Source organism: Dreissena polymorpha, chromosome 2 (genome assembly GCF_020536995.1).
Source record: "Dreissena polymorpha isolate Duluth1 chromosome 2, UMN_Dpol_1.0, whole genome shotgun sequence".
Classification (NCBI taxonomy): Eukaryota; Metazoa; Mollusca; class Bivalvia; order Myida; family Dreissenidae; genus Dreissena; species Dreissena polymorpha.
In genome coordinates this window covers 151,572,055-151,597,991 of record NC_068356.1, presented here as the reverse complement: position 1 = coordinate 151,597,991, position 25,937 = coordinate 151,572,055, and the positions used below count along the sequence as shown (strand labels likewise).

The following is a 25,937-nucleotide window of genomic DNA, read 5'->3' as shown; positions in this document are numbered from 1 at the left end:
TGTACGACTCATGTTCCTAGATCGAAGGTCAATGTTGAACTTAGAGATCTTATATAAAGCGTATCTAGGTCAAATTGCAGGTTGTTAAATATGTCAGCATTTTTTTAATGGTATTGACATGTTGACAACGGTCATCTAATACCCCCAGACTGAAAAGCGCATTCTTTTTTTACCCTATGCCATTGCTTACACACAAGTTTGTACATATTTGTTACAATTTTGTTAAGAAAAATTCTACCTTCAAGCGATTAAATTTAAACTTCAAATGTGACATCACCATGACGTGTCAATGTGCAAGACACTTTTTTTCATTTATACACAAGTTATACACACATGCTTGAGTTACTTGCGTTTGATCATTGCTTACAAAGCACAGTCCATACAATATACTTAGTTTGCGGATCAAACTTTTACAGCTAGTCTCAACCGCGTTACTTGATATTTCAAATAGTTCCTTCCTCATCATAATATGCGAAATATATTCATTCGGCCGAAGTAATCAAGACAAGAACGTGAAGATAATGGCTTACTTCTATTTTAAACAGTGTGAACGGTTTTATTGTGGAAACATTGTTGATAGGCATGACCAGTTGTTTGCTTAACATACGGCAAAAGGAAGGTAATATGATACCAAAGGGTCAGTTTTAGAATGTTCACTTCTGACACCGTTTAAGTATGCAAATCAAATCATGATATAACGTTACAAGTGGAAGAGAGTCGGACACACAAAAACAACGTTTAGACGTTAAATAACTGGGCTACACACTGAAGGGCAATAATTGTTAGAAAATACTTAATATGAACATCCATTCGCTAATCATAAGTACTTATTGATGATTTGGCGGATGAGTTTGTCTGCAACATAACCAGCCTATTTTTTCGGCTTAAATGCATCAACATTATGGAAACTTAATATTAAAAACACATATTTTGTATATCCGCTCCTCCAATTGTTTGAAACCAATATGTAACAATGTAACTGAATATGTCTTTGCACACATTTAACATCTACGTGTACGATTTATATAATGCATACATTTCCATAAAGTAATTGTATGCGCAAACGACAACACTTATATGTTCCCGATACTTCAATATGTATTGTTTATGCCGAGTTTTTCTTAAAGATAGTATTTCATAATTTTATCATTACTACCAATAATCCGAAATTTAATCTGGAATCAATTAGTATAACCAGAACAGAACAAGTCTTTATAATCTGTCTTTTGTCATAAAATACGACGAACATACATGTATTTTTTACTTCATGTTATGTTAGCAAACATCCATTAACAAATAAAACCAGTTAATCAGTAAACATCGAAAAACAGTTCAAGAAAAACAACTTTTGATTCGTTTGTGGGGACGGTAATCTAGGACTTAAACCAGCTTCTGAAATGATTCACTCTATCATATTAAGGTTTTGAGACGTTTATTCAAGATCAAGAAAGTCAAAAGCCCCTGTATACAAAGTAAGCGCACATAGTGTTTACAAAGTAAAAAGATATGTTTATACAAAGTAATAAAACGTTTACTTGCAACTATGCATACATTTACAATTTGGTATTTTTTTTCCAAACAGCGTACGCACGTGCGTATTTGCGTATGCCCAGCTACGCCCAATGGGTCATTGTCATTTTTTACCAACATGCGCATGCGACGCTTCCACTAAATATTTGCATTATGTATATTGGTTGGACGAAATTATGTTCATCATTTAAATAAATGACATATTACTTATCCACCGGATTTTATTACTTAACAAATTTTCTCGAATGCATAAAAACTTCCTGAACTACTCTGGTAGACGCACTTTGTACCACAATCATGTATAATGCTGTGTTCCGAGTGTTTTGAAGAATAAACCATGTTAGCGTTATAACTTACGACTATCAACATGCAAAATGTCTACGTATTAAGAAATAATATTAATGTTCCACGCACTATATCTTAGTGTATTTAGATGTAGAGTGTGTTAACAAATCCGGATAGGAAAACAGAAACGTAGTGACGTCATGGAATGAAAACAATGAGCTTCGCGGAAATTGAAACAATAGTGTTTACTCTCCTTCGCCGAGAGAGGACGTGACCACTAGGAAAACTTTGTCTGATTTTGAAATGTAGAGTTGACGCGAATGATTGATGCTGTTTTAATTTAACTTTGTAATTTGTTTCTCAATTAATGTTGTTTATGTTAAGGATTTATTTTTATGCACAGGAATTTTAATTGAAAAGCGAAGCATTTGTAATGTTTTAAATATATCGGCTTTTAAACGCGATTAATTTTCAGTAATCGATAGTGACTAATTTCCTTTTAAAAACAACATAAAATACCTTGGTGTAAATCAAATATTTTTGTTCTGTGTTTAATAGGGTTATAATTGTTGCTTGCTTAGTAGAATATGAACAGATTCTTTAGATAATATGATAAACACACCGATATTTGTAAGTTCTTATATTGTAATGCACATTCAAAAAAAGTCGTCTCCCATATAAAGGGACTTTCTCCTCGTGTTTTGTTAAATGTCGATTTGAATGACGTTGCGACTATCATATATATAGTGGGTTGCAGACTGGTTGACGTTTAGATGTACACGAAGATGAGTTTGTTCCAGCAATATGACGTCCGACCTGCATATGCAAGTTCGCATGGCTATTTCACATATTGGTACGTTACTGGTGTTGTTAAATCTTTATCTCGTTTCTTAATGCACAATTGATGACATAAAGATGAAAGATTAACTTTTTTGCTGAGTACACTTAAAATAATAATAATCAAAGCGCTGAAGGCACTGAAGATGTTCGCTATTGCATAATTTAACACGCAATTCATTTTTGAAAATCAATCGCAAGTTTGAAATGAACACACGCCATTCAACTTTATAAAGTGTGTGTCATAGCGCATGGGTCGAGTTTTGTGTGCACTTTTTATCATCCTTATTATTTCATAGAAATAACTAAGACAAAGTATAAAAAAACTTTTGGAAGTTCTGAAAGCATAGAAAGTATGATGAAAATGGTAATGAGAACTTAATATAAAGAAAATTTGCAGTCACCATCATATTAAAGGAACATTTTTTCTAATATCAAATGACTATCTCACCAAGAATATAAATTCATAATGAAAGTTTCGTGTACAAAACTTTTGATTTTTGACACCATATACAAATTCAAAATATACAATAATCTTCGTATCTTGTATATGGAGGTATAAAAGTAAATAAACATTGATGTTTATGCTTTACTTGTTACCCGAGCAGTTCACACGGTGTCAACAACGCTAACATAAACATAGGTATAGAGCACTAATGCGCTTTTAGGCGTAGCTGTTTCAGTTTTCATCTTAGTGACTTATACATAACGCCAACAGACACGCATGAATATTTTCGAATATTTAATAAGCGGATACGAGATACAACCTCTGAATTTTTGCTACATCACTGCGTATGTGCTCAATTCAAAGGATGTAGCACTGTTCAGTGTAAGGAATTCCGGACTACTCTCTGTATGCTCAAACGACACAAATTGTGGCCCTGTTACAATTACGCGTTACAATCCATCTCGCAGAATTTCACTTTCGCCTCCAAGATGAGAAAACAATCATTAGCAAAATAGTATAGTGTCACGATAAGAGAAAATCGTTTAATTATCATACCACAATGCTTGCCGTACTTGGTCAGCACGTCTGGAAATCATTCCTTAATGTGTGGATAGGCTGCCATTATTAACAAGTTTGCTATTTTGAATTCAATTTTGTATCAAAAAGCATTGTTCTTAAATGTGGCATTTTCGATTCGCAATCAGATTTGTAATGACCCTCGTCATGCGAAAATGGGTCTTATTCCATATGCGCCCATCATATAAATAGCCCACTCAGCTATCCCTTCTTCTGGTAAGGAGAATAATAACATATTGAGTGATTTTAAAGCGAACAGCATCGCCTATGGCCTGACTGCGCAAAAGCACATGTTCTCCCGTAGTATATTTTTTATTTACTCACACTAATGTGTGGTTTGACAATGCAAACACACATTTCATGCGGTGAATATGCAGCTTACAAGTGAAAAACACAACGAGGTTATGAAACAGGTCATTCGTATTATTATTATAAATTGTTTGTTATATTCGGGTTTAGCGATTATGAAACTTTTGTTTTTGTTTTTGTCTATCGTATCGCTGAATTTATTGTTGAACTTATGTTCAACGTTTTATAAATTGAGAATATAAATAAGCGTCAACTTTTTCCCGTATCTCTCAATTTACGACCTGTACTACGTCATTGAGTTGTATGTGAGAGCGTAACCTATTGCGTTGTTATAACCCGTAAACTTTCCTTTGTTTATCGACAGGCGCATCTATTAATAGCCTCATATCATGAATGCCAAAACACCCGCAAAAAAGAACCACGTGACCAAATAGGACGCTAAACGCAAATACCATGCGACTACGACTTTTATTATGTAAGAACGCTCCACAATTCCTTTAAAGCCGGAGCCTTGTGATTGCTATTACGTGAAGAATTGACCTCTAACTGAAGTAAGCAAAGGAAACGCAGCACGTAATTGACCCATTCCTTCTATGTGCGAAGGCAGATTGAATTTTACTAATGTATGGTTTGCCTATTATAACACACATTATAATGCGGTAAATATGCGACTAACAAGTAAAAACACTATAATTAAACTTTTGTTTTGAATTAAGTTATTTAGAAACCAAAATTCCAAACCTTATTTCAAAACAGCAAGACTACATTTTTTAGAGAATATTCTTGTTATATTTAAATGTTTTTTAACAGTTTCAGCGATAATGAAACATTTTTTATGTTGTCTATCGTATCCCTGTAATAATTGTTGAACTCGTGGTCAACGTATTATTAATTGAGACCTGTGAATATAAATAAGCGTTACCTTATACTAGTGCGTTATTCTCACCCGGACTCCCCTTTGTTTATCGCCAGCCTCAGAGTTATGAATGAGATGAGCGAAAATACTACGTCACGCAGACGCAGCAGAAAGAGCACTATTTTAATCATTCATAAACGATCTCCTCCGCGACACGTACAATACGATCATTGTTATTTTATTCTTTTCTATAAAACACCATTCGAAATTATTGCATTTAACACGATATTAATATAATGTTTCCATTTGTGAATATTCATAACTCGAGAACTCAAACCTCTTGCATAAATTATACATCTCTTTCTTGCGCGTAGTAAGCGGGAATTGGGTTAATCATACCTAGGCCGTACCGACCTGAAATTTACATTAAGCACTTTAGACGGTCGCTAAAGCGACCATCTAAAAATGTGCGTACGCTTTATTTTGTGTTACACACTGTAGTGCACGCTCAGGTCTCTTCTAAAATTTATCGCATGGTTACCTGTAATGATTGTTTATTCGGCGTTTGTCCACCCTGCTGTTGTATAAGAAAATATACTACATTTAACGACTGTGTAATTCCCTGACGTCATTTAACTTTAGTGATTGGAAAAGCCGCGGGCCATATTTGGAAATATACACCATATGAATGTGGCCTTAGAAAATAAAAAGAAAATTTATGTTCAAAGCAATGCATGCTTCATATCAAACACATCTGTAATATGAGCGTACGTAGTCTTATTTACATGTTTAATTGAACAGAAATTTAAGCAAATTGGCAACTTATATAAGTGCTGCAAACATAATAAAAACAGTTTATCTATATTAAGTATATGCATCCGTATTCCTGACTGTGCTTATGTTAGTTAACAATTCTAATTTCATGAAAATGAACCGTACTGTTGCATTATTGTCTATACTATAACTATACTACTCAAAATTTGCTAAGGATCACTTTTTATAGTATGTGTAATTTGAAGTTTACTCCTAGATAGATTCAGCCAGCGTCACGATCAATAATAAATCAATACACAAAAATAAAATAAAAAACACACATTATAATATCAAAACCGGCAAAATAACAATTTAAATTAAATTATATTAAATTGAAGATAATGTGAAAATAAAAAGTGATTCTAAACAAATTTTGAGTAGTATATTATAAACTTTCAATTGTCTACGATCTTACTCCAGCACCGTATAAATGGCTGAAGGTGGCGCAAGACGTGATGAACCAGATGGGTTCCCTAGACAGTGCAGTGTGTCCAACCAACAAGACCAGGAACGACGACCAGTCGTGTGCAGTTACTTTCCACGGAAAATGACATTTAAGGCATTGTTTCCCCCTTCTAAAGTCTGTCCCTTCTTATGACATAACACATGCATATTGGAACTAAACTGGTCTAAGATTGCATACTTAAAGGAATGTGTGCGTTAACTTTAAGACCATGTTACAACACTAAACGCATGCTTTATCAATAGAATAACAATATTCTAAAATCAACATACCGGTTTCTACAAATTGAAAACTACTAAATGAAAGATAATTTACTCTTTGTCGCTTTTTTTCTTTATTTGAATCCTGGTAATAGTTTAGATTATGAGTTGGAATCAAGTGACGTCTCATTGTATTGAACATCGGATTATTTAAAAAGCTGACGTGAATATTAACATATGGTCTACTATCACAATTTGTTGCATTGAATGAATGACACGTCGGATGGCGGATACAGCGTATGGTGCTATTAAGGGACCGACCTTTATGCATTGCAGTTCTATTTACATGCAAAATACATCTTAGATGTACATACCAGGTTTCAATTCATTTATTGTCATGTAATATATGTAAATGTAACCAAAATGTTTTTATGTGTTATTTTTTTGACGACTATCAATATCATCTCGTTTTCATGAAATATAGCATGTGTCTGTTTCATTGAAACATATTTCAGGTTCAGTGGGAAAATAGCTCGGTTGAGACAAGCACTGTACTGGGCTGGCTCGGCTATGGACCGGAGTTAATACATGCTCGGAGAGACGCATACAGGGAGTTGGAAAGGAGTTTTACTAAAAGGTCCATGGAAATTGAAACTACAATTATTTCAGGTAGCAAGGCTGAGGGGCTGGCGCGCTACCTGGAAAGTGATACTGATTATATCTTTGTACTCGGTCATGTCATCTGTTTAGAAGATGGTGTAAATGCTCGTACCTTTCCCACAGAGATAACCATTTTTAGATCATGTATGAGTTTACCTGGACACTGCAGACTGATAACAGAGAGACGCGGTACAACGATTCACCCGGCTATAGACGATGCGTTTTGTGATGACGGATATGGTCGCAAAATTTTAAGTAGTGACCTATTTGTTCATGGATTGCCGCATACAACAATGGGATACGGGGTGAGTCATGACCGTGCGGGACCGTCATTACCCAGTTCATTGCACTTAGGATTAGACACTGACTGTGTACATGCATTACGTTACTACTGCCCCAACATCCTGTCAAAATGGGCGTCAAGACCTCGCCATTGGCCGCCACTGGAAGTTGTTCAACAAGTCGTTTCACTTGGAGCATTGCTTACGCCTGTTGGATTTAAAGGAAGTGCATACCAACACGTTGAATGGAGAGTATGTTTTAACGCCGGGGAGATCGAACTAGTAAACAATCTCAATAACACTCAAATTAAAATGTATGTTTTATTGAAAATGGTAAAGGCAGATGTCTTAAAACCGCGTAAGAAAGAAATTTCGTCGTACACATTGAAAAACATTGTATTATGGATAGCGGAAAATAATCCTCATTCATTGTTTCATGAAAAAAGTCTGTTGCACTGGTTGCATGAGGGATTAGATGCGCTAAGAGTTGCGTTGGTAACCCGAGAGCTGCCTTATTATATGATTCCGGATAGAAATTTGATGGCAGCCTGTGGGCTAGAGGAGGAACAGAAGCGTAAATGGATAGCAACGATTTCAGAAATGATGAAAGAAGGTTCAAGGATGGTATTGAGACTTCCAAAGATACGACAAGCCCTTTTGGCACATCCTGAACCATTCCGATGGTACAGAAGCAGGCAAATTGAGCTGGAATTACTTCTGCTTATTGGCATGAATAGATCTGGCTATTATCTTGGAGAAAACGGGGTGCGTATTGTTTGCCCGCAGGCAATAGAGAGACGCATAAAAGAGATTGTGATGGAGGTTTGCCTGAGGATGAGTATGGAATGGGGTGGATTATTCGACTTGCGATTATACAACCCGCTAGATGTATTGAAGCGAATGTGTATGTAAAAGGATTACATTTATCAATTTATCAGTAATTAGGAATGGATACAACTATTTTGTAAATTTTGAGTACGTTCATCCTCTGAAGTATCAAAGAGCATTGTTAAAATAGAACATAACAGTACTTAATTCGTTTTTACGGGTTACAAAACAATTACATTTTGTTATTAAATGTGAGCTTATTTATAAGGGAATTACACAAGCCTCAAACAAACAGTAGTATATACGACAAATCAGGTGGGGGAAGTGGTTGTTATGTGAAAATTCTCCAGGAGAGCGTCTGTAACATAGTGGTTATTTAAACAATACATTATTGTCTAGAAAGAAACTATAGTTTTTGAACCAGTAAGTGTTAAATAATCAAAAATAACGTACTTATGTGAATACGTTCCAATAACAAATGAAGGAGTAATGATTAACAAGAACATTAGTTATTAAAATAATACATCTTATAATAATAACTACAACAACAACGAACAAAATAATGATGATAATAATAATTTTAACAAAAATAATAAAAATACTAATATTGATGATAATAGTAAACATGGTAATGATCGAGATGACGACAATGAAGACGACGATGATGATGTTCATAGTTCTACTACTTCAGTATATTTTACATGCTGTGGCATTTCCTTTGTATTATTCATACACGTGCATGCATTTGTTTACTGAGTTTTAACTATTGCAATATCCATTTCAAAAATTAATCATGATTTAACGCAAGTAGGTCCCCCTAGTATGAACAATTACTCTCCCATCGAAAGTAAAGTTTGGGAGGTTAATGGTAGGGAAACTTTTAAGCGATTATATAGTGCGTTTATACGTTTCACTTGACTTATAAAAGTTCATAAAACTTAAATGCTTAAATAGAACCGAAATATGTAAAACCCTTTATGTTGCCCCTGTGTTAATTGAAAAAAAACCAGGTGCTTTTGGGGATCGTCATTAGAAGCAAGAACAGACATTCAATCAAGTGGCGTGTTATATAAACATGATGAGGCAGTGAAGCGTAAAAAATGCATTGCTGGTTTGAGTTGGACTGTTTGATACCGTAATACAGTGGAACTTTAAACAATGGCAATTGGATTACTGCATGCAAATCAGATGATAATTAAATAAATTGAGGTAATTATTATGGTTTTAGTATTTGATGTGTATATTCTTAACAGAGATTGCAATCGATAGTACATTATTTTAGCAAACTTTTTTACAGTTGTATAGTTGACAGTTGGTCATGATCTTTATCAGAAAAATAATATTTGCATAAAAATGGTCATTTTGAAACTTTAATCGATAACATTCTTGTTTGAATAAAATGATCATGTGATCGGCAATAATTTATTGGTCATATATATTCCTCACATAATAATACGTATGTATGTGTTATCTGACGATAAGTAGATATATATGATTGAAATTTTTTGTGGACATATTTTTGTCGTATATCTATACCATTATTCACGCTTTTGCTGTAAAGGTATCGCATGTATGAGTTTGATTATAATTACAAGATAAGTATTGATGCAAAGCGTCAAAGGGCGTCGGGAATTTCAGTGTAAAAGGCACTCAATGAAGTTACATGGAACGATTGTTTTTCTACTGTAAATATTAATATATTGGCTGATTATTTTAAACAAATAGAAAAAGATACTGGTATAACCATTATCTATAATTTTGTGTTATAATAACCCCAAATAACCATTATTTATGATGTTGTGTTATAACCCCCAAATAACCATTATCTATAATTTCGTGTTGTAACCCCCATATATTTCATAGTTCATTTTATTTACATTGGTTTCCTTTTTTTACTGGCATCCGTGTGCAGTTTTCATTAATAAAACAGAACTGTGTAGGTTTAAAAAAATCTGCTTCATCTTGTAAGCGTTATTTCATATTTTTCTCAACTTCAAGGGGAGATGATTCTGAACTTATTCTTACGTTGCTCATTTACGATAGGGGTTGAGTACTCATTGATATGAACAGACTGTACAAGTTTGAAAACAAAATGAATATAAACTGTAAATTGCATAAAGAAGCTGCATTTCACAATACTTTGAAATTCAGTAAAAGATCATAATAGATTTATTGCTTTGATATTCATCATTTTCAATAGGGTTCGAGTAGTACTGATATAAAAACACTTAACAAGTTTGGAAAGATTCAAACGAAAGTTGTGAAATCTTTTAAACAAGTGGAAAAAATTCTGGACTTATTGCCCCGATGTATCTCATTTTAAATGAGGTAAAAATGCTCATTGATATGAAGACACTGTAAGTTTGGAAAGAATCTGATAAAAAATGTTGACATAATCACCTAACCAATCAGTTTTTAACTTTTATTTTTAAATTCAAAGAGACATAATTCTGGACTTATGGTCTGATATTGCTCATATAGAGTTTGGGTTGGGTCCTCATTGATAAAAAAAAACCTGTGCAAGTTTGGGAACAATCGGATGAAAATTTTGGACTTCGAACAACGATTTCATAATTTTTCAAATTCTAAGGAAGATAACTATGAACGTAATGGTCGGATAATGCTAAAGGGCCCATACCACCTGGATAGTAATACGTGTCGCGCTTCGCGCTCTATATGTGGTTCTTAAAAAAAAAAATCCGAGGAGTGCTTGACTCTAGGGAAACGGGTTGCTGGGACACAGCTCCTCTTTGATAAGCGGCTGCTTCCTTTATCGCAACTCATTGTTACAATCAATAATACGTGTCGCGCTTCGCGCTCTATATGTAGTAGGGATAGTGCTTAGGGCCTATGATAGACAACCATAAAAATACATGGATAATAGATGTGTTGTTTGCATTTATTTGTTAATATAAAAACACGTGTATTTTTTTAATAAGATATTTAAGTGATGTAAGAAATTTTAATTAACGTTGTCACCACGCGGCATCCATTAATTTTATTAAAAATGTCCAATTGTAGTTAAATGGATTTTAAAATGTCTACATAAAATAAAGCTTTATTATATTTATTAACCCGACTTAAAAAATTGTCAGCCGCCGAACTGTTCCGTTCGTGCCGGAACCCGGGATTGAACCGGGGGCATTTAGATGATTGTTGTGTAAACTATTTCAGTCTAACGCTCTCCCATCTGAGCTATTCCGGCTGACATCATTTATGTACCGCTATTTGGTAAAGTTGTGAATAGCAATCTTTATTATATGTCTATTAATAAACTAATACATTGTAGGTTTTCGTACCACTAAGCCTTCCAATAAACTTGCTTGCGCGATACGTCGTCAAATATCGTATAACATTAATTCTCCACTAAATAAGCAAATTAGAAAAACCACAAAATAAATATATTTTGATTATGTTTTGTTTTTATACAAAACCAGAAAGTGTCGCGTATTTGCCCAGTCCCTGTGATCTTTCCCCTGTGATCAGTTGTAGATCAGTTATTAATTAAAACAATTAGCTTTGCATTATTGGCAATAAATGTTGTAATAAATGTAATAGGCACAAATGCAGTACTTATTAACACTAATTTACACAAAAAATCACCACTATGCAAGATAATCTTAAAACAAAAATATATACATTGATCCGTAAAATAACTTCTCCTGCCATAAGCGAAAAAAATGCATTACATACTAGTCGCCGCTCTCCAGAGCGACGCCAATAATCATATCAATAAATAATATAAATTATATGCCTAGGACGGAGACGAAACAATGGAGAGAGAAATAATAGAAAGACAGATAATAAATAATAGAAAGACAGATAATAAACGATTGATTGATTTTCCCAAAAACGATCACTATGCTGCGTATAACTAGACCATGCATACGAAGTGTAAGACATTACAATATATGCAAAAGGTATATTTGAGTATGCAGTTAACCAGTTAGCTTTCATCCCAATCTACTAGGATTCGTGTATCGGATTGTCTGTATATCTAAATACTATATCCGATGTATTTGTTATATATATTTTTTCAAGATACTTTTTGTACTAATAACTAATGCGACGGACGAAGTTAAAACAATGGGGAGATAATTTATAGAAATACCGATAAAAAAAGATTGATTGAAGAGATGTATTCAATAACTATACAATTAAGAAACAACATTGTGCTTTCATTTCCCTAACCAGTCATTTTGTTGCGTATAACCGATTCATGCATAAGATGTGTGAGAAATAACAATATGTTCAAAATGTAAGATTCCAAACGCATACGTTAAATTTAAAATTAATAAAATAAACAAGCAAATGAGAGCATGCATTTCAACTACCAAAACTTGCATGCTACCTAAAATGCATATGGAAATAATAAGTAAATGCGTAATAAGCGGTTTGTATTCATCAATTGTGGGATTTACTTTTATACATGTGTTATCCAGCACCACCCGAAAAGGTTTAGTTGCCTCGACAAGTTTGTAGCTATAGCGTTGTTAGTTAATCTTGAGATATACGAGATATACGAGTATGTCGATAACTGGGCTGCAGTTATTCATATATAGTACATTATGTAGTATACCAGATAGCTTTCATCTCAAGGTAATGTGGTCCATGTGTTTGATTGTCATTATCTCGAAATACTATATACACTAATTGTAATTACCTCCAGATACTACTTGTACAAATTAGAAGGAGCCCAATAATCATTTTATTTCATTTAATACTTTATTAACTTTATACATTGGTGTTTTTTACAAAACCGCCCATTGACATCAATGGCTAAACGAAAAAACTGTCCACGAATGCGCCAAAAATATGAACTAATCTTCAACGTATTTAACAGTCTAACAGAGGTTGACGTACTTAGAAAACTTACTATGACACTTACTTGGATCTGCTTCCCCTGCTCCTCCAAACATCGAGCCTGTGGTCCCTCCTCCAAACCCTTCAAGTCCGAACATACCCGCACCCATCGCGCTACCATCGTATCCCTCGACCATGACAAATGTGTCGCTACCCCCCCCCCCACTCCGCCTCGTCGCCCCCGGCGACTACTCTCGGAATATCCCACCAGCATCTCTACCGCCCAACAGCGCAGCGAATCCAGACAACGAGTAGGAGCAACAATGAAACTACTAGATAACTTTGCATAGTCTGTTTTGAATGAATACATTAATATAATACTTTGTTTCATATGACTGCGCAAATATATCATTATAAACGTACGTTTCGCTATCAATTAAATGAATGCATATGAATAAATATATTATTAACAAATGAATCATGTTTAATACAGCACTGCCAAAATAGAAAATAGTCATGTGAGTAAATGAAATATGTGACTGAGGTTAGGTGCTCTTAAAACAGACTTAATTGTGTTTTTTTTTAATTCAGGGCCTGTTCAAAATGAAAAAAAAAATATTTAGGGATGACTTTGGCAGTTAAAGGTGTGATACATTATTTACTTTACCGACATCTTACAACTAAAAAAACGTGTCATCATGGATGTTACTTACTCGGTACTGAGTGTTTGGACGGCGGGGCGTAGTTTTGTGTTAACGGTTGAATCTTCTCAAGACTGACATGTCAGATAAAGATATTATTTGTGAGTGTACCGCGCGCATACAAAAGAATAATCGGAAGTACTAACCGCCCGTTCCCTCATCTCACTTCCCTCACTGTCTGAACGACCAGATCCCATGGCTACCATGCATGATATCCGCCGTTGAACCTGAACAAGCGCCGCCCGAACCAACCTGACTTCCGTAATCTGCATATGATGGCAGAAACTACAAAAGAAAGAACGCAGGAGATTATCATGAGACTGTCCCCAAAACAATGATTACAAATTACAGCATATGCCAAATGTTAGGTTCTGTACCGAAAGCATACATTTTAACTCATAAATCTAATTAAAAAGGAAGCAGTTCTAATCCAGAATATTGCATGTCATCAGCACAGATAACACAACTAAACATTTATTGCGTACTTCGGAGTGTTCTTTCAAGTCATAACTTGCCTTACATATTTTGTTACATATCTTATCCCGAAACACCCGAACAAGTTCAGGTATTTCGAAAATTATGAAAGCTATGAGCCATGTTCTGTGAAAACTGGGCTAAATGCATGTGCGTAAAGCGTTGTCTCGGATAAGCCTGTGCAGTCGTACGCGCAGGCTAATCAGGGACGACACGTTCCGTCTTAACTGGATTTATGTCAAAGGAATAATTCCATACGGACTTCAAAGACTAATCTGAGATGACACTATACGCAGTTCTTAAGAAACGATGCTCATATAGCATTTATTTAACGTTTTTAACATAAACTCAATATCTCAAAATACTATGTTTAGTGTATTGGGTTGTCATATGGCGAAATATTAGACTAACTGTACCTGATTGTCTCTTAATAGTATTTATTTATTGCGATTTTTGCAAGATACTATATGTATGTTTAGGTATTCCATAAACGTAGAACCGGTGTCGGATATCATTCCTGTAATAAAATACCTGAAAATGGCTGTTATAGCTAATGGTTGTTGTAAAATGTAAATGATAAACTTACGCTAATTTTATTAATGTACAATAGCTAAATTAAAATGTCTATAAGATTAATGCGCTAGAGTGTTGTTTTTGCATTTTTAATTGAGAACAGCAACTCTTTGATATTACATTCTGATATTTGTCGCATAGACAAAACGGTAAATAGTATGAAATGTATGCAAACGCCAGGACCGGGCATAAGGCCGATATAATTGTCAAGGATCGAAACCTTGGTGATATTGATTTTTTAGGAATAGACACTTCACTCCAACGATCAGCCTGTGACCGAGGATCAAACAGATTCGGTGACTATTTATTAGATTTATGTAAATCTACTAATATCAGAATAGTAAATGGTATACTTTTTAAAGATAAAGGCATTGGAAAATTAACTTGCTATACAAATAATGGGGAAAGCACAGTCGACTACCTCATAACATCATACAAGCATTTAAAAGATATTACCGACTTTAATGTCCACGATTTTAACGAATTTTCCAACCATGCCCCACTAACATTTGCTCTGAACGCGAACAATTTGAGTAATAACGGTGTAAATAATCCGCGCATACATTTCGCGTGGAACTCGGAGTTTAAAGACCAGTTTTTACAAGATATAGCTGGTGGGGTTCAATATTTAGAGTACAGTTTGCAATCAGGCGTTAACTCAAACTGCGACCCAGATTTATTGGTATCGATATTTACTAATTTTCTCAATACACGCGGTGAACCGTATTTTAAACGAGAAAATAATAAACAAAATCATTGTTTCTCTTCAGATGACAAGAGCAAAAAACGCTGGTTTAATGATGAATGCAAACAAAAGCGGGCAGAATATTTACGAAGATTGTATGAATATAATTTACATAAAAATGAACATTCGAGGGCTACAATGCTTGCTTCGAAGAAGGATTATAAGTATTTTTGTAGACAAACAAAATCAATGATACGTGCACAAGGCAGACAAATTAATGACTTAAGTCGTAAAGCGCCACGCGAATTTCGGAATTATTTAAGCAGAAATCACCATCTACGTACGCGGAAAATGTATCGATTAATGAATTTTACGAATAATTTAGCACTTTATTTTCTGACACTGATGTCAATGCTAACAGTAATGAATATGACGAATTCCTACATGAATTCGATCGTATTGAAAATCAGACCAGCTCCTATCCGGAACTTGCTAAACCTTTTTCATTAGAAGAAATTAAAAAAAAGAATCAAGCGTCTTAATTATAATAAAGCGGCCTCATATGACAATATTATTTACGAATATTTCAAAGAAACAATCGTTGTTATAGCCAGACCTTTAGAAATATTATTTAACTACATTTTAGATACTAAACTATTTCCACAAAGCTGGTCGTCCGGAGTGATTCTACCAATTTATAAACGCGGAGATGTTTCCGACCCTAACAATTACAGGGGCATCACACTGATAAGTTGCTTTGCTAAACTTTTTACCGGGATTATAAATGAACGTCTAAAATCTTGAGCAGAATCATATGATATCATAAAGGATGCACAATTTGGTTTTAAACCGAATTGTAGCACAGTTGATGCAATTTTTATCTTAAATGCTTTAATCGAGAAACAGCTACAAGTAAAAAATAAGCTCTTCTGTTGTTACGTCGATTACCGGAAGGCATATGGCGTCATAAATAAGGGGCAGCTCTGGTACAAAATGATTCGATCAGGAGTTGATGGCAAGTTAATGACTATTATTCGTTCGATGTACAATGAGGTGAAACTCCAAGTTAAACGCATGAGTTCCCTTTCTGACCTATTTAGTAGCAACGTCGGCTTATTGCAAGGTGAAATAACATCGCCGATCATGTTCTCACTTTTCGTGAATGATATAGAATTCAGTCTTCAAAACGGATTAAACGCTGGTATAACACTTGATCAATTATCTACTCCTATTTGCGGACGATGCAGTTATCTTCTCCAAAACCAAAGAAGGCTTACAGGAATCTCTAAACAAAATAGAAATATATTGTAATAAGTGGAACTTAACTGTCAATATTGATAAAACAAAGATAATGGTTTTTCGAAAGGGGGTGTCATGAACAAAAATTATAAATGGACATTCAATGGCAATGAAATTGAAATAGTCAGTAACTTTAATTATTTAGGTTTCGTCTTATCTAGTGGCGGATCATACATACCAGCCACAAATACCTTGTATGGTAAAGCGACAAGAGCAATGAATAGATTGTTCTCTATAATAAAAAAATATGGAAGTCCCAATAAACATCATGTTCAAGTTATTCGATTCATATGTTGTGTCAATTTTGAATTATAATTGTGAAGTATGGGGGTTTATAACTGCCAATAATATTGAACGTATTCACAGAAAATTTTGTAAAAGATTATTAAATGTAAAGATGTCAACTAATTCATTGTCATTGTATGCGGAAGTTGGTCGTTTCCCTTTGATCATTGGACGTTTATTAAGAATTGTTAAATATTTTCTAAAATTATATCAAACAAAGCAAAGTATCTGTATTCTACACACTGTTATAAATATGCAAAGATCAGATATTGTTAAACGAAATAATACAGTAAATTGGTCATCAAAAGTTCGCGATATACTTAACCATTCAGGATTTGGAGATGTATTTCCCTGAATCTGTTAATATCGACAAATATATCCCTTTAATAAAAAAAAGATTGCGAGATCAGTATGTAGCTGAATGAAGGACTAACATTGATTCGTCACCAGGTTTATATATGTATAAAAAATTAAAGCCTACATTCGAAATTTCACCGTATTTAGATCTAATTGAAAACAAAAAAACATAGAAGGATTACTGCCAAAATGCGCCTCTCATCTCATAAATTGTTAATTGAAACGGGCAGACATAGTAATATTGACAGGAACGAAAGAATATGCCCCATGTGTAACTGTAACGATATCGAAGATGAGTACCATTTCATACTAATATGTCCGCAATACCTTGAAGAAAGAATCAAATATATTCCAGAATTCTATTACAAGCGACCTAGTATGTTTAAATTTATTAAACTCCTAAATAGTAATAAGAAAACGACACTTAGAAAGTTAGCATTCTATTGTATAACGTGTTTCAAAAAAAGAGAAAACAATTTGTTTATAATCACATATTGTGTTAAGAAGTACTATAGCTTATACTAACAAGTGTTTCAAACAGTTTTAACATCGAACGAGCGAGGGGTTCGACAAGGATGTCCACTCTCATCAGCGCTATTTATTATTTGCATCGAGTATCTATCACATCACATCCAATCAAATAAACACATAAAAGGCATATCACTAGAACCTGACGAAAAAATCAAACAGTCCCTATTTGCTGACGATGCAACTTATTTTTTAAACGACAATTACGATTCTTTCCATAACCTAATAGAGTCGCTAACCCTTTACGGAATGACATCGGGTCTTAAACTTAACAAAAATAAATGTACTGTGCTATGAGTAGGTAAATTAAAACAAAGTAATGTCCAATATAAAAAAGAAATGAAATTTAATTGGACATCCGATGACGCCACAACGTTAGGAATTACTTTTACAAATAATGAAAAGGATACAGTTCTTAAAAACACTACCTAAATTACAGAATTTTAAAAACTGCTTAAACTCATGGCATCACCGTAAACTTACACTAATCGGAAAAAACACAGTATTGAAAACGTTTGCACTTCCTAAATTAATTTATGTATTAACAGTTCTCCCAAATCCACCAAATGATGTTATTAACGATATAGAATCAGCAATATTTAATTTCATATGGGACGGTAAGCCTGATAAAATAAAACGAACTCAGTTAATTCAATCTGTAGAAAATGGAGGTATCCAATTAACGAACATTGACTCATTCTTGAATGCAATCAAATGCAGCTGGGTTAAAAGATACCTAGATAATACCAATACGAGTAGATGGAAATTATTGTACCAGAAAATCCTAAAAAAATATGGTGACTCCTTACTCTTTGAATGTAACATCAGCAATACTATCTTACATGAAATTGCAAACGAAAACATATTTCTGTCTGATGTTCTATCAGCATGGAGTGATGTCACACATAACCTAGAAACCCAAACCAGCAGTAAAACTATTTTATGAAACAATAAAGACATAACTTCAAACAATAAGACGTTTTTCTATAAAGGTTTGACCGAAGCATTAAATATGTCGACCAACTATATGACTACAGAATAAAGGATTTCTACTCTTTTGACGATATATGCTACATATACGGAATACATTCAAATAATTTTCTGAAGTACTACACACTAATCAAAAGCATACCCATACATATTAAATCTGAAATCAAAACAAATAATACACCATGAACTCAAACAACATTCATAGAAAACATACTTGGAAGAAAAAACAAAACGAATAAAATATTTTACACATTTCATATTAAAAACCCTACAGAAAACTCCAAAACCCCAAATAAATGGCAAGTTCTTTTCGGAGAACATGAACTTAATTGGAAACACATATTTACCATGCCATATAAAGCAACTATTGAAAGCACACTGAGAAACTTTCAATATAAATACATCCATAGAATTATAGCTACAAATAAATATCTCTTTAAATGCAAATTATCTAACTCAAATCTGTGTGACTTCTGCGGTGAAAACATCGAAACTATAGAACATCTCTTTTGGGAGTGCAAACACATCCAGCCTATTTGGAATCAATTAGTATCTTTTCTTGAACAATAGCAACTAAACGTTAAACTATCTTTCTTAAATGTAAGTTTCGGAATTTACTCATTGAAATCAATAGACTGTAATAATATTGTGAATTTTATTTTTATATTGATGAAATATTTTATCTTTAACAAGAAGAACAAAAAACAAGTACCAAATTTTAATTGTTTTGTCCATAGTCTTAAACTAAAAATCCAGATTGAGAAAGAAATAGCCCTCAGTAATGACACATTACAAATCTTTGAACAAAAATGGAATAGGATTAAATTCTCATAATGTTTTTCCACTTATATACATTTCACTCTAATGTTAGTTTATCTTTTAAAAATATTTTTGTATATTTTTTTCAATCTTATAAGATCATTGTGAATATACAACAAAACACACAAGTCCACCATGCTTTCTTCCCACTTTATACAACTCATCAATTTTCATAACTATTCCTCTGTTGTTCTTTTCTTTTCTCTTTAAAAAAAACACCTATCACAAACAACCAAAGAAAAAACATATTAACCCAGTTTTTTTTTTTTTTTTAATTTTTTTTTTTTAATTTTAAGGAAACCAAAAAAAAAGTATATATATTAGCATATCTTGTATAACATGTCTGAACATTATTGCTTTATACAATCACTTTGTTGTATGATCATACACATGTATACATTGACTGTATTATATTGAATAAAAAAACAAACAAAAAACAAGTGTACTATGCTCGTTACATGTTGTTATTTACCATGTATGTAACATGTAACTTTGTTGTTGTGCTTGTTGTTGTTGTATTCCATGTCACATTATAACTTGTAATTAGAACACTCTCACTCTCCAGTGATAAGTGATTTATTGATTGATGTATGTAATATGAACATTATTATTATTTATATCCAGCACGCATGTCTTTAAAATTTTCATGTATTTGTATATGACGATAAGCTTGTTAGGCTTAAGTCAAAATAAATATTATGTTCTGTTCTGTTTTATGAAATGTTAGAATTAATATGTACAATCAACTAACTGAACGGTTGTCCATTTACGTGGATCGTGAAAACACTTGGCAAAATAATTCCAACTCTGGACACGATTCATCTGTATGCTTTACTTTGAAACAAACATTCGAATGTTTTCGTTTTTATTGTTCGGAATGTCGATTTGTGCTTATTATGAATTTATATCCGCTTTATTGAACAATAAGTTTGATATATTATCTTGATAAAATAAGAAATTGATGTAAACCGATCGCCGTTCGCTTAACGTTCGTATTTCTCATACGAGGCCGAGCGATTTGTCCATGTTTAAGTGACGTTGACAGAGTTAGAAACCCTGACTTTCGATGGTTTGTTTGCAGAAGTGATGGCGATTATAATAAAAATATGCATACTGTAATAATGCTAAATCTTACACCTTTCAAAATACTGGTACTTCTAATTTGATAGTGACTTAGATCTCTGAGTAGTGTCAAAATTTTATTAACATGTCATGCCTTCACTTTAATAAAGAAAAACAATGTCATAATTATAAACAAACTCAACTTTCAACCTATAACAATTAATTATTAACTTTACATTTATTGTTCAATTAATACCGAAACTGTTGATTAAATTAGATAACAGAATAACCTATCCATGTGGACTGCACATGCTAATCTGGGACGACACTTTACACACAAGTATTAAGCCCTTTTTTTCAAGGCCGATATACACAGATTCAGATTCATTAAAGCGCTTCAGAACAGTGAAGGTCCCTATATCTATTGTGAACGGAAATTAAACACATTCAGTTAACCATTTTACAACTTTTTTATTGCGCCAAACATACCGGTACGTGTTTTGGAGAGCATTTTCAAAATAAAAACAACGACAAGAAAATTTATCCACGAAGACCGCGATCAGTAATGTCCTAGGAATCTTGCAGTATTGGTTCATCAATTTTCAAAACTAAACTGTCAATGACCTCTCACAAAGCGGCTTTCACGACATGAAACCTGTCTCAATGTTTAAGGTCAGACTTGTAGATCACGAGGTTGAGCCTCCGTGTTCGAGTTCGCTCCATATATTTATACTCATTGAACGAATGAAACTGTTAAAACTGTTTAGCATCCTTTGAACTCGTCTTTTCCCGTAAATGCGAAGCGTTTCCTTTACAGGTTTATTAAATTTGCTTGATCTAGTTAAAAGAAAATCTTCCAAAACCCAGTGTTGATTCGGTATTTACTGCATGATTGTAGAGCGTAACGGCCAAGCGCACATGAACATGCGACAATGTTTTAAAATAAAGATTAGGTTAACCCTTTCATGCTTTCATGAGGGTAATTTCCTCCCCTGGAGTGGTTAAAAAGCTCACACCCCTGGGTCATCGAGACGATTGAATCAATATATTTTTGTTTCTAAAATTAATTTATTAGTAAAGCTTATATCATTGAGAATGAATGTACTAGTTATTGTCCATGAAGATTTATTAATAGCATTATTGTTGTCTCTGCGATTATTTTGATGATTTTGCAGTTGTCGCTCTTTTAAAATCCTCCATAACGCGTCTGTATATTAAGTGTTTTGAGTGCGTATACTATTTCTTATGTCGTTTTGAATGTAATTCATTTTTGCTGAGAGTGAATTCGATGGATGGATACAAGCTCTGTTTGCAACACAATGTATTACACTTGCCTTGTACTGATCATAAGTACGCACGCACTTGATCTTCAAATGCACGTTAATTGATTAACAAACCCCAAATTATATTGCTGTGTTATTATTGTTGGGAGAATATATGAATGAAAAACATTTCAGAACACTTAAATCGTGTAATTGAAACAATGTATGTGATTATATTAGATTAAAAGGCTAAACCCCGAAATGAAATAAAGTATATTTCATTCCATTGAACGTCTTAGGCCTTTTCAGTAGGTTTGAGAATAACTATAATGCAATACATCATACTTCTAATGCAACACTTGGTGGTATCGCTAATATGTATACTATTATTTTTATAGTAATTCATCAAAGTTTAAAACATTTCAAAATATGTTATGTTTAAATAGCTTCTTATCAATTTGTCAAAATTGATAACCTATGTAGCGGGAAAACAAACGATTTCCTATTTATCTCTTTAAAGGGATCTTTTCACGGTTTGGTAAATTGACAAAATTGAAAAAAGTTGTTTCAGAATCGCAAATTTTCGGTTTATTTATGATATTTGTGAGGAAACAGTATTACTTTACATTTGCCATGGTCTAATATAGCCATTATATGCATATTTTGACGATTTAAAAACCTAAACATTATAAAGCGTTGCAACGCGAAACGATTGAATAATTTGGAGAGTTCTGTTGTTGTCGTTTAAATTTGTTAAACTACGAAGATTGCTTATATAACGTATAAAATACGCAACCTATGTATGCTTGGCAGGATAGCTCAGTTGGCTAATTCGTTTTTACTTCAGGATTCCGGGGGTCACTGGTTCGAGCCCTGTTGCGGGCTACTATTTTTTCCTTTTTTAAATTTTATTTTTGATTTTTTACTGGAGCTTTTAAAATGTAATGTTTCCATTTATCAATATAGAGCATTAAATGACAAACTTCAAAATATGCCAAAATCTGTGAAAATCTGTAATTTACACAATCGCTAAAATTAAAAATATTAGATTTAATTTCAAAGCATTCCACCGTTCATCAAAGTAAGTTTCCTATGATAGTGTGGACTATTAGAAAATTGCTGTAACGAATACAAAAGAAGTGAAGAAAGAATAAGGAAGTACATGTTATTGGCATTTACATCATATATGTAGTTTGGAATCACATTAAACGGGTAAATTAACGATCATAACTTAGCGTTTAGGAAAACATCTACTTTATTTTTGTTGCAATACCTCTTGTTACGCGTTATTTCTCACATGTGGCTCTAGTAATGTGTGCACAATTGGAGTTCCAAAACAATAAAACCAGATGATTACACGAACTTAACAATGTGTAATAAGTTCAAAATATTTATACACACACAATATCAGCAGACTTGACATTGTTATACACAACTCGCCAACTTTAAATATCATTTGCTTAAATGCTGTCTAAACTCAATGTGGTACAAAACTCTTGCATTATGCCTAAGTTATCCCAACCAATAATCGTACAAAACCGGCATATCATTGCAGGCTAAGGTAACTTGTTAATCTAAGTCGGCCGACGTGATATCAGTGAACGAACAGGTGACGAAGGGACAAAGTCCACCAGATCGCTCATCTTTCAAATGCGCATATGTACTCAGGATATTGACGTGTTGAGTTTGCTGAACATTAGCAGGTAATCATGATTTTACTTATTGCAAACCGATTCCAACACATTTGTATTGTAATTTTGATTCAATCATACCGCACACACACACACACACACACACATATATATATATATATATATATATATATATATATTTGAAAGCTCAACACCGAGCCCTAAAGAGCTGTTCAAATGTTCGGGCCGATGAAATATCATAAACAAACGCTTAAGTGTTGGTATTCTATTTAAGACATCTATATTTTACGGATGTGTTCTGTCTGAAAAGTTGAAATGGTCAATCATAGCATTTGATATAGACATGAGATCAATTCAAAGAACACATTAGTATGTGCATAGCTGCTATATTTGTGAAATATTTAACAAGTGTATGCATCTAGTGATGTTCTATTTATGAATATGTTTGACTGAAACTTAATCTACGTTACAATTTATACTGTCTGTAACGTCGTAGTTCTATCAATTTATTAATCACATCACTCTTTTGTGTATCGGAAACAGAAGTAATGTTGCATATACATATATATTTTTTAATGTAACCAATGCAATTTATTATAAGTTCTTCTTTACAGTTCTTCGCGTTAGTGACCGCTTTATCAGTATTCTTAAAACAATATTATGCAACAGTTCTTGTCGATATCATGGACACATCTTTTTAATATGTTTATATTACATGGTTATACAATAGCCCGCTATTTATCATGCCATAACCTATCGTTTTTATTTCATTATAGAACAAGCCTGGTCTCTCATAAAAATATAGAAAGCTTGTACAGTCTAAATTGAATGAAAACGATATGTAAAATATTGCCGTTTAATATAGGGCGTTTCAGCAATTATAGTAACTAGTATACGCGTATAAACTATCTGTAACATAATTTTCAACATTTTAATGATGAAAACGTTTACCAGTGTAATGACGCGTTTCATTCTTATGAGTTATTATTGTTATTAAAGGTAACCATAATTTAGACTGTTCTTGAGTTAACAAACTCAAATAAAAAACTGACATCAACATGTACAACATCTTTTAACAATAAGACCAAAGTATAATCCAATCCATGAAATAATTCTCTTTAATTCGCAAAACCTAACGCCACCAAGGTCGACACACGCGAAGAGCAATTCATTCTGGAAGGTAAACAGATTGGTAAACTTACTAGTTTACGGGAAGCAAAGCTGAAGGGCTGACATGCTACATGGAAAGTGATCATGATGCAATGCATGTACTCGGTCGTGTCATCAGTTTAAAAGATGGTGTTAATAATCGTACCTTTCAAAGAGAGATAACCGTTTTGAGATCACATAGCTTTATGAGTTATCCCGGACAATGTAGGCTTCTTCTAAAGAGACGCGGTGCAAAGATTCACCCGAAGTTACAAGATGCATTTTGTGATGATGGCTATTGTCGCGAATTCTTTAACAATGACTTTTTTGTTTATAACTGGTCGCAGCTAACGTACGAGAAATGGGTGCAACATGAAAGTGCTAGACCGTCAATATCAAGAACAATGTAGGGAACATTACGCATCGACAATGTATATGCATTACATTACCACTGCCCAAACATCCTGACAACATTGGTCGCAAGACCTCGCCACTGGCCGCCACCGGAGGCCGTTCAGAAAGCCGTATCACTTGGGGCATTTCTTACGCCTGTTTGATTTAGAGGACACTATTAATTAACTAGTAAACTAGTAGTAAGCTATATTAATGACATTCAAATTAAATTGTATGTTGTATTGAAAATGTTTAAGAGCGATGTATTAAATCCTCGCAAGAAAGAAGTTTCGTCGTACAAATTGAAAAAAACTGTTTTCTGGGTAGCGGAAAATCATCCAAAGTCTTTGTTTCATGAACGAAGTCTGTTGCACTGGTTGCATGAAGGAATGGATGCGCTAAGAGTTGCGTTGGCCATCCAAGAGCTGCCATAGTATGGCTCGGTTACGGGCCGGAGATCATACAGGCACGGAGAAACGCATACAGAGATACTCACAGGCTGTTTAATGCAATGAACAGTGGGTCGGCAACGGCTACTATCACGGGCAACAAGGCTGAGGGGCTTACCTCCTTCCTAGAAAGTGATAGGGATGAAATGTTTCTACTCAATAGTATGATCTGTTTAGAAGATGGTGTACCTGCTTATACCTATCCTATGGAGATAACCGTGTTGAGATCATACAGCCGTGTGAGTTACCCCGGACACTGAAGACTGCTACTAGAGAGATGCGGTACAGCATTTCACCAGAATATAAACGACGCGTTGTGTGATGATGGATATGGTCGAGAAATTTTGAGCAGTGACTTATGTGTTAATAA

The 25,937-nt window shown here is 33.8% G+C and overlaps 1 protein-coding gene across 2 annotated transcripts in view; it reads left to right on the top strand.

The window, feature by feature from the left end:
* The first annotated feature begins 23,543 nt into the window (after nt 1-23,543).
* LOC127869459 (uncharacterized) overlaps nt 23,544-25,937 on the top strand; it is a 48,315-nt gene continuing 45,921 nt past the window's right edge. Inside the window, exon 1 of one of the 2 annotated variants that reach the window (XM_052412065.1) lies at nt 23,544-23,627. The gene's annotated coding sequence lies outside the window, so the exon portion shown is untranslated. The remainder of the gene's footprint in view (nt 23,628-25,937) is intronic. The other variant, XM_052412064.1, reaches the window with a different exon arrangement.